The following is a 12706-nucleotide window of genomic DNA, read 5'->3' as shown; positions in this document are numbered from 1 at the left end:
AACATTTGCAAGCTGGAATCTACAGAAAAATCTACTGGAAGTAAATACTAAAACCAAATAATACTGGGAAATTAACCTAGATTCATTGCAAAGCATAGAAGTAGCCTAATCTGTTCTGTGTGAAAGTTGCATGAAAAAGCTCCTCATTCATTCCCAGTAAAGAAATGGGTGGGTTTGATCAATTCATTCATTTCCCACGCATCACTTTAAAAAGTGCTGTAAAATCCCAGCCAAGCCAATGCCATTGGTTGAGTACATCTATGCCAACGCTGGGAAATAAAGTTATTCCAACATCCATCTCTTTTTCTACTTTCCTGGTGAAAAACACAGCAATAAATTGCAGAACTGTTCCCCACAAGGCTAAGATGTAGTGCTGTAAAAACTTCAATAAAGCTTCAGCACCAAATTTAACTCCCCTGATAGCCTGCATCACAAGGTCCTTGTGCAGAGGCAGGAGATGGCTTCACTAAACAGTAGCAGCAAATCAATTAAAAGTTGCAGTAAATAGCACAAACCCTTGAAAGCTTTCACAGCACAAAGCCAGTGATGCTCAATGTTATATTTAGGAGTAAGACATAAATAACTTACAATAGCATTTATAATGCTTCACGCTTTGCCTAATGATAAAACATAACTGTCTAGTAATTAGAGCTGAGCAGGTTCAAAGAATTTTCCTGGAGGCTTTGTTAGAAGCACTTTTAAAATACAAACTAGTTGCACTGTTGTTGTAATATTAAGACTCTGCTATTCAGTGTGAAACTCCTAACACTACCAAAAGCCATACTTTGGTATGCGTTCAAATATCCCTTATCTATCTGGTAAGTCCATGCCCCTTGTAAAAGAGGGGTTGTGGTGTTCAAAAGGAGACTCTTCATAAGGATGTGTACTATACCAGAGAGCTTCTGAGAGAGCAGATACAAGTTGGGGTACACAAGGAGGAGGTATGTGCATGGGGCAAGGGCCAGCTCCTGGCTCCAGGGCACTAGTGATGAGCCACACCATGGCTTCCTTGAACAGCAAACACTGCTTCAGCTACCGCGGGTCATGACTCCAGGAAATGCCAGCCCTGACTCATGCATGAGTTATTAACACAGATAATCTGGAATTCCTATGCATTTACATGATGCTTTCAAAGTAAAGGGGAAAATGTAAGCATGGGCGATATTTGCAGTTGCTATGTTAAAGAGTTCTACTATCTTAATAATGAATACCACATAGGGGTGTGGGCAACTTGAAGACAGAGAAAATTCCACCACGCTGCCATAAAACCCACTTTTTTGGGTGAACATCCATGTAACACCAAGACCAGAAGAGACCCAAAACCAACAAGAGTCTGTGTACAGCTATAGTAGACCTAAATATACACACATACTGCTTTGGTGATTTTTCTGTGATTGAAAATTAGTTTGCAGGTTTACCCATTTTAGACTGAACAGCTTGTCTTCAGCTCCTAAACTAACTACCAAGGATATTATCCAAGGGCACCATATTGAATATTATGTCACTTTAAAAGAATTTTAATGTAGAAGCTTATTTTTTAAAATGGAGATCTGTGGTTCTAAAGGCCATCTCAGGCAATGTCTCTGTATTAAAAAATATGCTCTGGCATTAGAAGCAGAAAATTAAAAAGCAGCAAAATTGGAAGACAAGCAAGACTGAGGTGGGATAGAAAGCCTCTAATTTTTTTTTCTTTTTGAAGAAACAAACAAGCAAGAAATAGAGCCAATACATTTGTGAGGATTTTTCTGACCAAAACTCCCTCACACAACAGTGGGACACACTGTAGCAAAGGACATCACCTTTCTCATCCTAAGAAAATATTTCAGATACACTCAACTCATATGTTAATTGTTATGCTTGCCCCAGGAAAATTTCCCTGTTACCCATATGCTTGCCTCCTGTTCCTCAACACAATGCTAAGAATTGTGGCCATTGTTCGTTTCTTTATTGCTCAGACTTGCATTTGGCATCATCTCTTCGGTAATGAAGTAGAGCCACCATCAGCAGCTTTCCCCTTCCCCTGTGGGCTTTGTCCCATGGGTTTTCAAAGCATCTATAAGGGATCCCCCAAAAGATCCCCCAGTCACCTCTCACTTCAAGGGCAACAAAGGACTCAAAATGAACCGCAGGCAGAAGAAAAAGACATCTGTATGAACAGCTCCGGTGTGAAACCCTAATGTTATAGCAAATGCCAAAATATTTTACAGGCAATAAAATTGTATCTGTCTTTACATAAAGGCATTCCATAAACAGAAAAGAGATGATCACATTGAATTCTGCTTTGAACTTCATGCAGGTTTCTTGTAGAAACAGACACTGTATGCAGTTCCAAAACCTTATAAAATATTAATTGAGCAAAAATTATGAAACGTCTCAACGTGAATGTATTCCATGTACATGTATTCCATGTACAAACTAGAATAAGCACACCCAAATTATGTCAAGCCCTCTGTACTCCAGGCATTCATATAATTTCTAGATATAATTATGAAAATAATTATTCTAAATATGTTATAATTCCCATTTTATCTAAATTGTGTCAGGAAAGCCATATTTCTGTGCCTCAATGCAAAATTATACATGTAGCTTTTTCTTTTTTGCATCTCATTCTGGAAATAAATGGAGATTTCACAGTTAGGTGATTTAATGCAACAGCCATTTTCACATCTTTCAAGTGTCATATAGTTTAAAGAGATCAGAGTTCTAGAGATAAACCTTCCACAGGCATTCACAACTATTAGCTTTTCACTTCTTAGGACCTCCAAATTCATACCTGTAGCAAATATACTTTGAAACAAAAGCAGTTCTCTTTCATTTTCAACAGCTAAAGTGATGCTTCAAAAAACCTTTTGTTCTGCTCAAAAAGAAATCAAAGTAAATAAGGAGAAATTTGTAGGTATTTCACTGTTATCAGGACCAAATTAATTAAAGTGATGAATTGTCACAGGCTATAAAGTGCAGAAAATATCTTTAGTACTGTAAGAGGAATTCTGGAGTTTACAACTTCTCACAACCACTTCCTTTAAAACTCCCCAATCAGCAGGAAGTTTCCTGCTAGAAGTCACATCTTTGATTTTTATAGCCAAAGGAGGAGACAGTACAAATGCTACTAGACAAGGCTACTTTTCTTTCCATCCACATTTCCTAAAAAAAAAAATCAAAGATTAATGATATTTTTTTGTATTATCCTAAAAAGTCAAGATCCCAACCCCTCTTGTAGCCATGTCATTCCAGACAAAGGTACTATTTGAAGTCTTTAACATATGCCTGTTACCAGGATCCCACAAGTATAAAGCATGACATTTATTTTGGTACACTAACACTTTTAAGACTTCAAGAAATGTATGATGGCTTTGAGTTAATATGTCATATTGACAACTCTATATATTTTGAGTCGTTTACCTAAAGAAGGTCATGCAGTCCACATCAACCAAGAACTTACTCCCAAAATATCCACTGACTTCCAGTCCTGACAGTCTCCACTTTTCCTACAACAGACGATTTTCTAAACAACTCCTAGAATCCCCTTATACATTCTGGAGTAACCAATGTGTCTGCTTTTACTTCTGTTCTTTTCCCCTGCCTAGTGTAGCAGTATTTACTACCTGTTGCCACTCTCAGCAATGCTCAAAACCCACCAGCACCAATTTTGCAGCACATAAATCTACTTTAGCGACTTATCCAATTAGTATTCTACGGAGAGGCAAAACTGCAGAAGTATTTAATTACCTACAGGTGAAAACTCCCATCAAAGATCTCCTCCATGAACCCAGCTGAGATTCAATGATTAAGTATAACAAAATTCAGGGTCTGCAGGGAAAACCTGAGTGCACCTATCACATAACTGCATGGCACAGTGCACAGCACCTACACAGCTATTCAGAGTCAACTGACAATGCCAAAGGTGTGTGCCTTACTCCCCCAAGAATGATTAGAACTAGGATTCAGTGCTCTTCCAGAGCTGAAGAGTGTCTCCTGGGACTTGCTGTCAAAAATAACAAGTAACAGGCACCTGAAAACAAGAGAAAAAAGGAGAATTGTTTTGTTTTGTTTTAAGAAAAAAGTGTCAGGAGACCTAAATAGTCTTTTCTAATAAGTGAAAAATTGAACATCAGTAATATAATGGTACAGGTATGGAACCACATTAAGAATGGGCCTTCAGGGTACCTCTTTTCTGGCTGTCTTTGACAGGAATCAGTGTGATATATACACATTGCACAAGTTGAATTACATCCTCCATTTTGGGAAGAAAATGGGCAGTAGCAAACACTTTCCTCAACAATTGCATCTTGTCCTCATTTATTCATTTATTAGAAAACAGGGGTGGCTGCATGTTCCAGCCCCAGAGAACATCACGCTGCCAAAAAAGACACAAGACCTAGCTATAAGGAGCCTAAATCTTAAAAATCTGGAGCCTCCTTTCTGCTCAAGTCAAGAGAAATAAGTCAAACAAGACTGAACTGCATTATCTCCTGCATGGCATGTACAGTGATGCAAGATTATCCCTTCAGAACCCTATTTCTGTCAGCTTTATTTGAGCTCCTGTATTATTTGCTTCTACGTTGGATTCTACATACAGTGCTTGAGAATGACTGCATGAAAAATTATTTAATGTACAAGCATTATTAATAGTATCTGGGGGAGGTTGGTTTTGCCTTAAAATGTAGTTAAATGCGTGTTGGACACTTTGGAGAATTCTGATCTTAATTCAGCAAAGCATCTTAAGAGGTTTAAGTCTCTCATAAGCTCAAACCCAAATGTACGTGAAAATGTTTTGCCAGGCTGCAGCTTTTAACAGTTTCACACATAATTAATAGTGGGTGGATATTTTTAATTATTGGATTTTTGTAAAAGCCGCAGGAGACTTGTCAGATTTATCATAGTCTGCTGTCACTCAAAAAATAAGGAAGCCCTTATTAATGACATTTAAGACCATTTGAGTCTGGTAACAGCAGTAAAAGAGACAATGTTACAGTGTCAGCTTAACAGAAAAAACATTCAGTCCTGGCGTTGACCAGAATATCTAACTAGGTATTAGGAGAGTCTCCTGGCTAAAGGCCTGGTGCTGCCCGGAATTAAAATTGCCAGGGCTTTCACTTTGCTGGTAGTCACTGGGGGGGGTTATCCCATGAAGTTCTCTGCAAGTTTGACTTGAAGTGCTACTAACAGGTGCCCCGAAACAGAAGTCCTGACAGAATCACAGAGTCATTACAGTTGGAAAAGACCTCTGAGATCACAGAGCCCAACCATTAACCCAGCACTGCCAAGTCCACCACCAAACCATGTCCCTAAGTGCCACATCCACGTGTTTTTAGAAGGCTTCCAGGGACAGCGATTACAACACTTCTTACAGGGAAAGTAGCACAGGCTCCTGCTTCTCTGAATGTGGAGGGGATGCCTAGGGCAGACAAAGAGTTTGGATCCCACCACGAGAAACAAAGTATTACCTTTCTCATTTTTGAAATATTTCAATTAACTATTAGGTTCACTGCTTCTTCTTCAAGAACAAGACCAAAACGTGCCATACCATCATGTTCAGAGAAGTAGCAATTCACAATGGCTGTATGCACACACTCTGCAGCTGGATCTGGAACTGCAACACCTGTAGGAATATCCTCACATTAATATCAAATCTAACAACTTGTTAGAAGTTGTTTTAATTGTTGTCTTAAAAACAGTTTCTCAGGGCCAACCTGCTAAAGCTCCAGCTCTCTAAGGGAAAAGATGGCAGAATAATCAGTCAACTCTGATCTCCCTCTTATTGACATGCAGAGAAAGAAACTCTCTCTTTGAATAACAGGACTCCCTCTCATGCAGAGATAGCGGAAGCTTTCAAAGGATAAATAATTCATGGTCTTCCAAAGTCTGAGAATAAATTTGTTCTTTTTCTGGTTTACTTTCCTTTAAGATACGACATCTTAGGAACGCAGGGGAAAGGAGGCTACTCTTTGCTTCTAAGCATATAAACACACTTGAAGTTTCATTCTCCCACTGCAACAAAACTATAAGATCAATAGACAAGCACTGAAAACCTTTTCCCACCAGGCAGAGACTCTACCATCCAAATAGTCTCTCAAAAGATAGAGTCTCACTAGCAGCAAACCACAAAGAAACAGCCAGGGCACGGCTAGGGAGCATGCCTGGAATAATCTCACGTGGAGACAAATCCACAATAAGACACCAAATTAATTAAGGTTGATCATATCAGCAACTGCTGAACTATAGTTCTGTCTCCACTCTTTTAAGATTTATCTAAACTCCAAGGGGACATGGGAATGCTGTTTCACTTACTGTGCAGGTTTTGTAAACAAAGGGAGGAAAAAAAACAACTCTAGTCCAGACTGAAAAATTAAAAAGCACAACATACTTTATCTGACAAGCTGGGCTGCATTTATATAGGTCTAAAGCAGCAAAAAACCTCTTAACAGAGAAAGCATCATGTTCCACAGTAATCAGTAACACCAGCAGGGTAAGAGTTTTGTGCTCAAAACTCAAGGGGGGCTATTCTTATGCATGGAAGTCCCTTAATTATCAGCCCGAATGCATTTGGCAAAGGATCCAAAAGTCAACTTGGAGATGATTCTCATGGCTCCTGTTTGTAGCACAGCAGGAATCACCTTGTAGTAAGTTTATTCATGATCTCGAAAAGTAGATGCAAAAATATAAAAGCTGCCATCTGGTCAGTTCAAAGCCAAATACATCCCAGGAAAGCATTTCTCACAAGGCAGGAGGAAATCCCTGAGGATGCGATCAGGAAAACCAGAATAAGTATTTCCATCCATCCTGCAGGATTATTCCCTGATACACATTTGCTAATTTTTGTCTGGTCACAATTTACGCTTTGTAAAGAACGGACCTTTCAGTACTTGCTTAAGAACTCCCCCAGCTTTGTGCAGACAGATCACTGCCAGCAGCCAGAGGATTCCAGATGTAAACACTGTGCTGGGGATGACAGTAATATTTTCCAATGGCAATTTTAAACAATGTATCCCTCTTTAGGAGGGTGAAAGTGCATTAATATGAATGATTTCTGACCAAAGATAGAGTAGCACCACTTTAAACTTACATTTGCCTAAGGTTGGGGGAGGTGGAAGATAAAAATCACTATATAAGGGATAAGTCATTAATTTATACTTCAGCACTGTGGATTAATTATTGCAGCAATACTGACAAGAGAAGCCATGAAAAAAAATTCACCGCCAGTTATTTTTTTAATGACTATTATTGTCAGTATTACTAGTCCAGTTAAAAGTCTACTAAAATTAGATTAGAGAAATGCAAGGTAAGCCTTCAAAAATACACCTGTGATCCAGTTTGCTGCTTGAAGCCAAACTCCATCAAACAGTGTGCTGGCATCCATGAAACCACAGCTTTTATAAATGAGTTGTTAAGAAAGAAGAAAAAGAAACAAAACCAAATTGTTAATTGCAAGTATTTTGCGTGGCAGCTATCATGTTGCTGAGTGGTGTTCAAAATTCGGGAAGGATCATTTACAGTGACAACACTTAACTGCTGTGGATGTCATTTTATCTGTAAGCTCTATGAGCAGAGATTCAGAGCCATTACTGAAATGGTATTGAAAATGCACTCATGTCTCCTCACAGAAAGGGCAGTTCCACAATATAGAGGGTTTGCAAGTTTTGAGGACTCGTTTTTACCATTTGTGTGCACTTAGGTGGAGGAAGAAGAGTGTCTCTTTCTTGATTTTGCTTCCACAAGAGCAACCAAGGTGAGGGGAGAACCCAGCAACACTGAATTGAGCTCTCTGGTTCAGCCCATCATACACATCATTGATCTGGTATCACAGTGATTATTCAGCTCCATACACTTCAATAACCACTATACATAGTAAAAAAGATAGAGAAACAAAAAGTCTAGTATTCCTTTTTCAATCTTCTCTTCATGCCCTGATACAAAAATAAACACTATCATGTGTAAGGTAAACTTATGTGAGAAAATTATGTGGCCTATTTCAATGTCAACCACAGAAGAAGTACTTGAAAGTCTGCTACACACCATGCCAGGAGGGAAAAGAACTGATGCAAAACACTACCACAGCAAAGATTTTTGTGCCTCAGCATTGTTCTATCACAAGGAGAAAAGAGGCTGCCAGGGACAAACAAGCTGAACACCCAAGTACACAATTGCCCCAGGGAGAAAGGAAGGAAGGAGCCTGGGATTTGGTCCTGTAAACCAGCAATGCATCTGGTAAATATCTCTGCCAACTCTGCAGTGCTAGGACTGGAATACAGTGAGCACCCAAACTGACTACATTAAAATTACTTCAGGTCATTTTATCCCTACAATATCCCTCAAAACTGCCAAAAAGACAGAGTTTTTAACGCCTCATTGATATTGTCAGATAGCCTAAATCTATATATTTTACATATATGTGTACACACTTCTTATCCAGTACATGTTTTAAACAAATTCGGCACATGCATTGAATTAAAATCCAAAGGGACTCCTTGAAAAAAATTTAATCCCATTAGCTTTGCCAGCAGGAGTAAACTGGCACAATCCCCCCAGAGTGCCAGTTACACAATGTAGCACAGACCCTGCAGTCTTTAGACTTCTTTAGACTCCTTCTCCAGCAGTTTTAACATAAGTACTGAAACACAAGGGCATGGGAGCACGTGAATCCCTGGGCTGAAACAGGAACCTGCTCCTTAAAACTGAGCTACCTGACCAAACAAGCCACACTGCTGCACATGTTTTCCAGCACACTTTTTTCATGCCAAGCCATCTCCTCATACTTTTGCCAGTGTACCCCTGTGAGTCAGAGAACTGCGGTCAGAAGGTCGATGTCAGGAAAAGCTGCCAGATACAAGCTACAGGCAAAACCTCACCAAAGTTTGCTCGCTTTAGAGAAGGGTAACAAGCGTAGTAAGACAGGGGTACAGCTATACCATACCTTCACCATGTCAAAGTGTGCCACTACATAATGAAAACTGTTACAGATCTGACACAAGCAGGGAAGCGGAGCAATTCACGACAAATTAATTTCACCAGGTGACTGGAAAAACCCTTCACTTCTCAGAGCAAGTGCACTTCGTTAGGTCACTTGAGTTCAGCTCATTAGAGCCGTTTCCTGCTCTCCCAGAACTGTCCATATCAAAAGAAAATGGTTAGAAGAAAAAAGTTTCAGTCTCTATATGTAGATTTGTCCCATATTTAAATGGCTCTCTAAAAACCTGGGAAAATGTGAAATGCTGGTAATAAAAGTCTGCAGAGGTCAGTCCTAGATATTCTGCATGTGCTGACTTATTATTTGCACACAGAGGGTTTAGCAGCTTCTAGTTCAGTGCATTTCTCAAGACTTTAGACAATCAGCAGCTCAGTTAACATCCCAGACAAAGGGCCACTGTCATTTGTGTGACACATCTGGACTTACACTGTGTGCACTGCAGAGTCTGGCTACACCAGCACCAAAAATCTGCAATTCCTGTAGACTGACCACTTCAGTGTCTTCCACAAGCGCAACACACACGATGCGTTTGGCCTACTGACACAGTGATTTCATGGCACATGGACACAAGTTTTGGCACAGGATTTCTCAAAAAACTCCTTACATGACATACAGGTCTCAGCCCCTTGCACTCCCAACCCTCTCCAGTTCCAATTGCCCCAGCAATATACCAAACAGCCCAAAAATATCCCTTGTGGACAGAGCCATGGTCACTGAAGGACACTGCCATGCTTTTACCATACCTGAAAAAATACTTTCATAGGATCCCTGAAAGGCATTTTCATAGCATCATAGAATGGTTTGGCTTGGAAAAGCCATTAAAGATCATATAGTTCCAACCCCTGGCCATGAGCAAAGACAGCTCTGACTAGACAAGGTTGTTCAAAGCTGTATTTTCCCAGATTTGCATATTGATATCATGGGACACCTTCAGTTCCTGAAGAAGGGAAGTCTTCATCCTCCTTCTCTCTTTTGAGGACTCTATTAATGTCGTTTTCCACAAGACAGGGTGCTTTCTATCAAAAAAGTAAGGCAGAAATGTCCTGAGTATATCAGAGTCCATAGTCTCACTTTCCAAATTGTTATCATTGCTCCTGTATTTTGCTCAGGCTTTTTCCAGCAGCTTTTTCTGGGTTTGTGTTACCCACTGATGACTCTCTCCAGATTGACACTGTACTACTTTTCGAGGTCTTAGAATTTCTCTCCTAAGAAGCTTTTGCCTCAGCCTCCAGCACATGACTATCAGAGCAAACTGGCTGCAACAGCACTGCAGTTGTCTTCTCAGATCCCTTCCCACACAAATCCTTTAAAGTTATTGCCTGATGAAGAATGTGTCTCTTCAGGCCAAGCATTCATTCTACTGAATTTGGTTTAGTGTTTTACTCCCAAAAGGGACTCAGGGTGCAAGTCAGTGAATGGGAAAGAGCACGTCAACTTCTGTTTGCTGTTTTATCAGACAGTCTATGTCTCACCCAGATTTCTAAGTAAGTGAGCCTGCTTTGTCTTTGATTAATCTAACTAACTGGTTTGCCTTCCTCACTGATCCACCAAGGTTCTTTTTAGTGAAAATGACAATTAGAACAAGTTTTAAGACAAGAGGTCTTTTCATCCTATTCAGGATGAAAAAGACCTCTTGTCTTAAAACTTGTTCTAGTTCTATTCAGGATGAAAAAGAGCAAATGCATATGAAAAAGATTTCTCTGCAGAGCTGTAGCCAAGGTTAATGGCACTCCATAAGGTATTTACACACTACAGGTTTTCTGAAAGTGAATTTGAGCTGTATCCAAACCCGCTGAACCAGCCTGTCCTGCCAACAGATCCTCAGCAGTCTTCAACTGATCACCTTAACTGTTCCTGAGATCAAATCAAATATGTAAAAAAAAAACTAGTTCCTTGAGTGCTAGAGTAATTAAAGAAGTATCAAGGATGTTCTGAACAGTCTGGAGGGACTTGGAGCTTTTTTCCCAAAACTACACTAAATAAAAATGCTGAAAATATTTAGACCAAAAAAACGCCTAAAGCTTCTCTCACAAACCATCTGCATGATTCAGTTATTGTTTGTCTTTGATCTAATCAGTTGGACAACAAATAGTAAGACTTTGGACTAACTTTAATAGAATTATAGTAAATTATTTCTTCATTATTCTCAGATCTATTTTTCTTTTACTGGAAATTATTTGCTCTCACTTTCCATAAAAATTTACTGGAACAGAACAGCAAAACTAAAACCTCTATAAGCAGCTTTAATAGTTGTTATAGAGATCTTTTAGGGTTTGAATTTATTCAGCTTGTAGGGTACACAAACACATCCAAAAATAATCATGTTTCAAAGTCTTTCTTCATATTCGGTCCAATTTTTCAATCTCAGTTAAAATCTTGGATGTAAGAGAAACTTACTCTAGATTCTCCCATATATCTTCTTTACAAGGATCTGTAACTAAAGAGGAAGGGAAACAGCTTTACATGCTTACCTTTGAAATCTGCCATTACAACACTGAAGGGCAAACAGAGAGAAACCATGCCCTCAAGCAAAAGTACAAACAAAAGGGTTATTTAATGGCTGAGGGTTTATTTCAGCTTCCTTCTAAAAGAGGAATTCTGCATTGTGGTTTTGGTGTGGACAGCTGCACATAGTCATTAGATGTTACTGCGGGCTCTGGGCTGGCTTCCAAAACACACCTCAGCTGGGTAATATGTGTATGCCTGGCTTATCGGCTGTAAATGCAGCTGAAACGTAAGTGGTTTGTTTTTGATGATGCTCCTACAAGCAGAAGGTTAAGAATCTCTGGCTAACCCCTGATATACTTGCAAAAGAGGCTATAATGATTTGCACAACTCAGAATGGGTACCTCATTCCCAATAAGCACAGAAACAGTAAAGGTAAATCTTGCTGACACCTTGTCCTCCAAAGGGACAAATTCCTACATGTCCTGTCTTGCTCTTTCAGAGCTGCTATACTCCCACCTGATTTGTCCATACCCCAGTGAATCCCCACTCCTGCCAACATTAGGCTTTCAAACCTACAGCTGTGATAAAAGCTAGTTTATTATTCCCCCAGTTGAAGGTGAGGATAGCAAAGGAGGCCTCAAAGATTAAGTTTTCAGCCGAGTTCAGGCAGAAGTAGCAAGATTGTGAAGAATGCTCTTAGGCAAAATTTCCCCAGGAACTGCAAAACTGGTAATTTTAGAAAATCAAGATTCATTTTTTGCAAGTTGCAATGTGTTGTATGAAAATTATTTCAGTAGAAACATTTTCAGAAGGGTAGGGGACCAATGGGATCCTTACATTGCTTTGTGCGATGGTGAAACTCAGTCTTTCAAAGATGTAAATTTGTGGTTCTAGGTAAGCAGATTCCGTCAAATCTCTAGAGTTTCCTGCATACATCACAAGTGCAACTGGTTAGTGGTAGCTTATATAAATACCCTGTTTCTAATGTCTGACTAGAGATTTTGTAAATTGAATAAGCATTTCAAAAATAGCAAAAGGAAGGGTGTTTAACTTTCTTTTAAAGAAATATCTGCTGACTCCGAGAGGGACTTGGCATACACTGCACAGCACAAAGCACATTACATAAGCTCTGTAGCACACAACATTCCACAGCTTTATGGCAATTACTAGAATAAAAGTTGCTTCTTAAAATGGAAAACACAGACAGGCTTACTTTAACTGAATCTGGAACTGCTTGCCCAAAATCTTTCAATTTACAAACAAGGCAGAACAATTGTGATAGCATGGACT

The sequence above is a fragment of the Empidonax traillii genome, unplaced genomic scaffold (genome assembly GCF_003031625.1).
Source record: "Empidonax traillii isolate 1590-97213 ecotype Southwest subspecies unplaced genomic scaffold, ASM303162v1 scaffold170:size2694500, whole genome shotgun sequence".
NCBI classification, from domain to species: domain Eukaryota; kingdom Metazoa; phylum Chordata; class Aves; order Passeriformes; family Tyrannidae; genus Empidonax; species Empidonax traillii.
The sequence above is the reverse complement of the archived record's forward strand: the minus strand, read 5'-3'. Positions refer to the sequence as shown.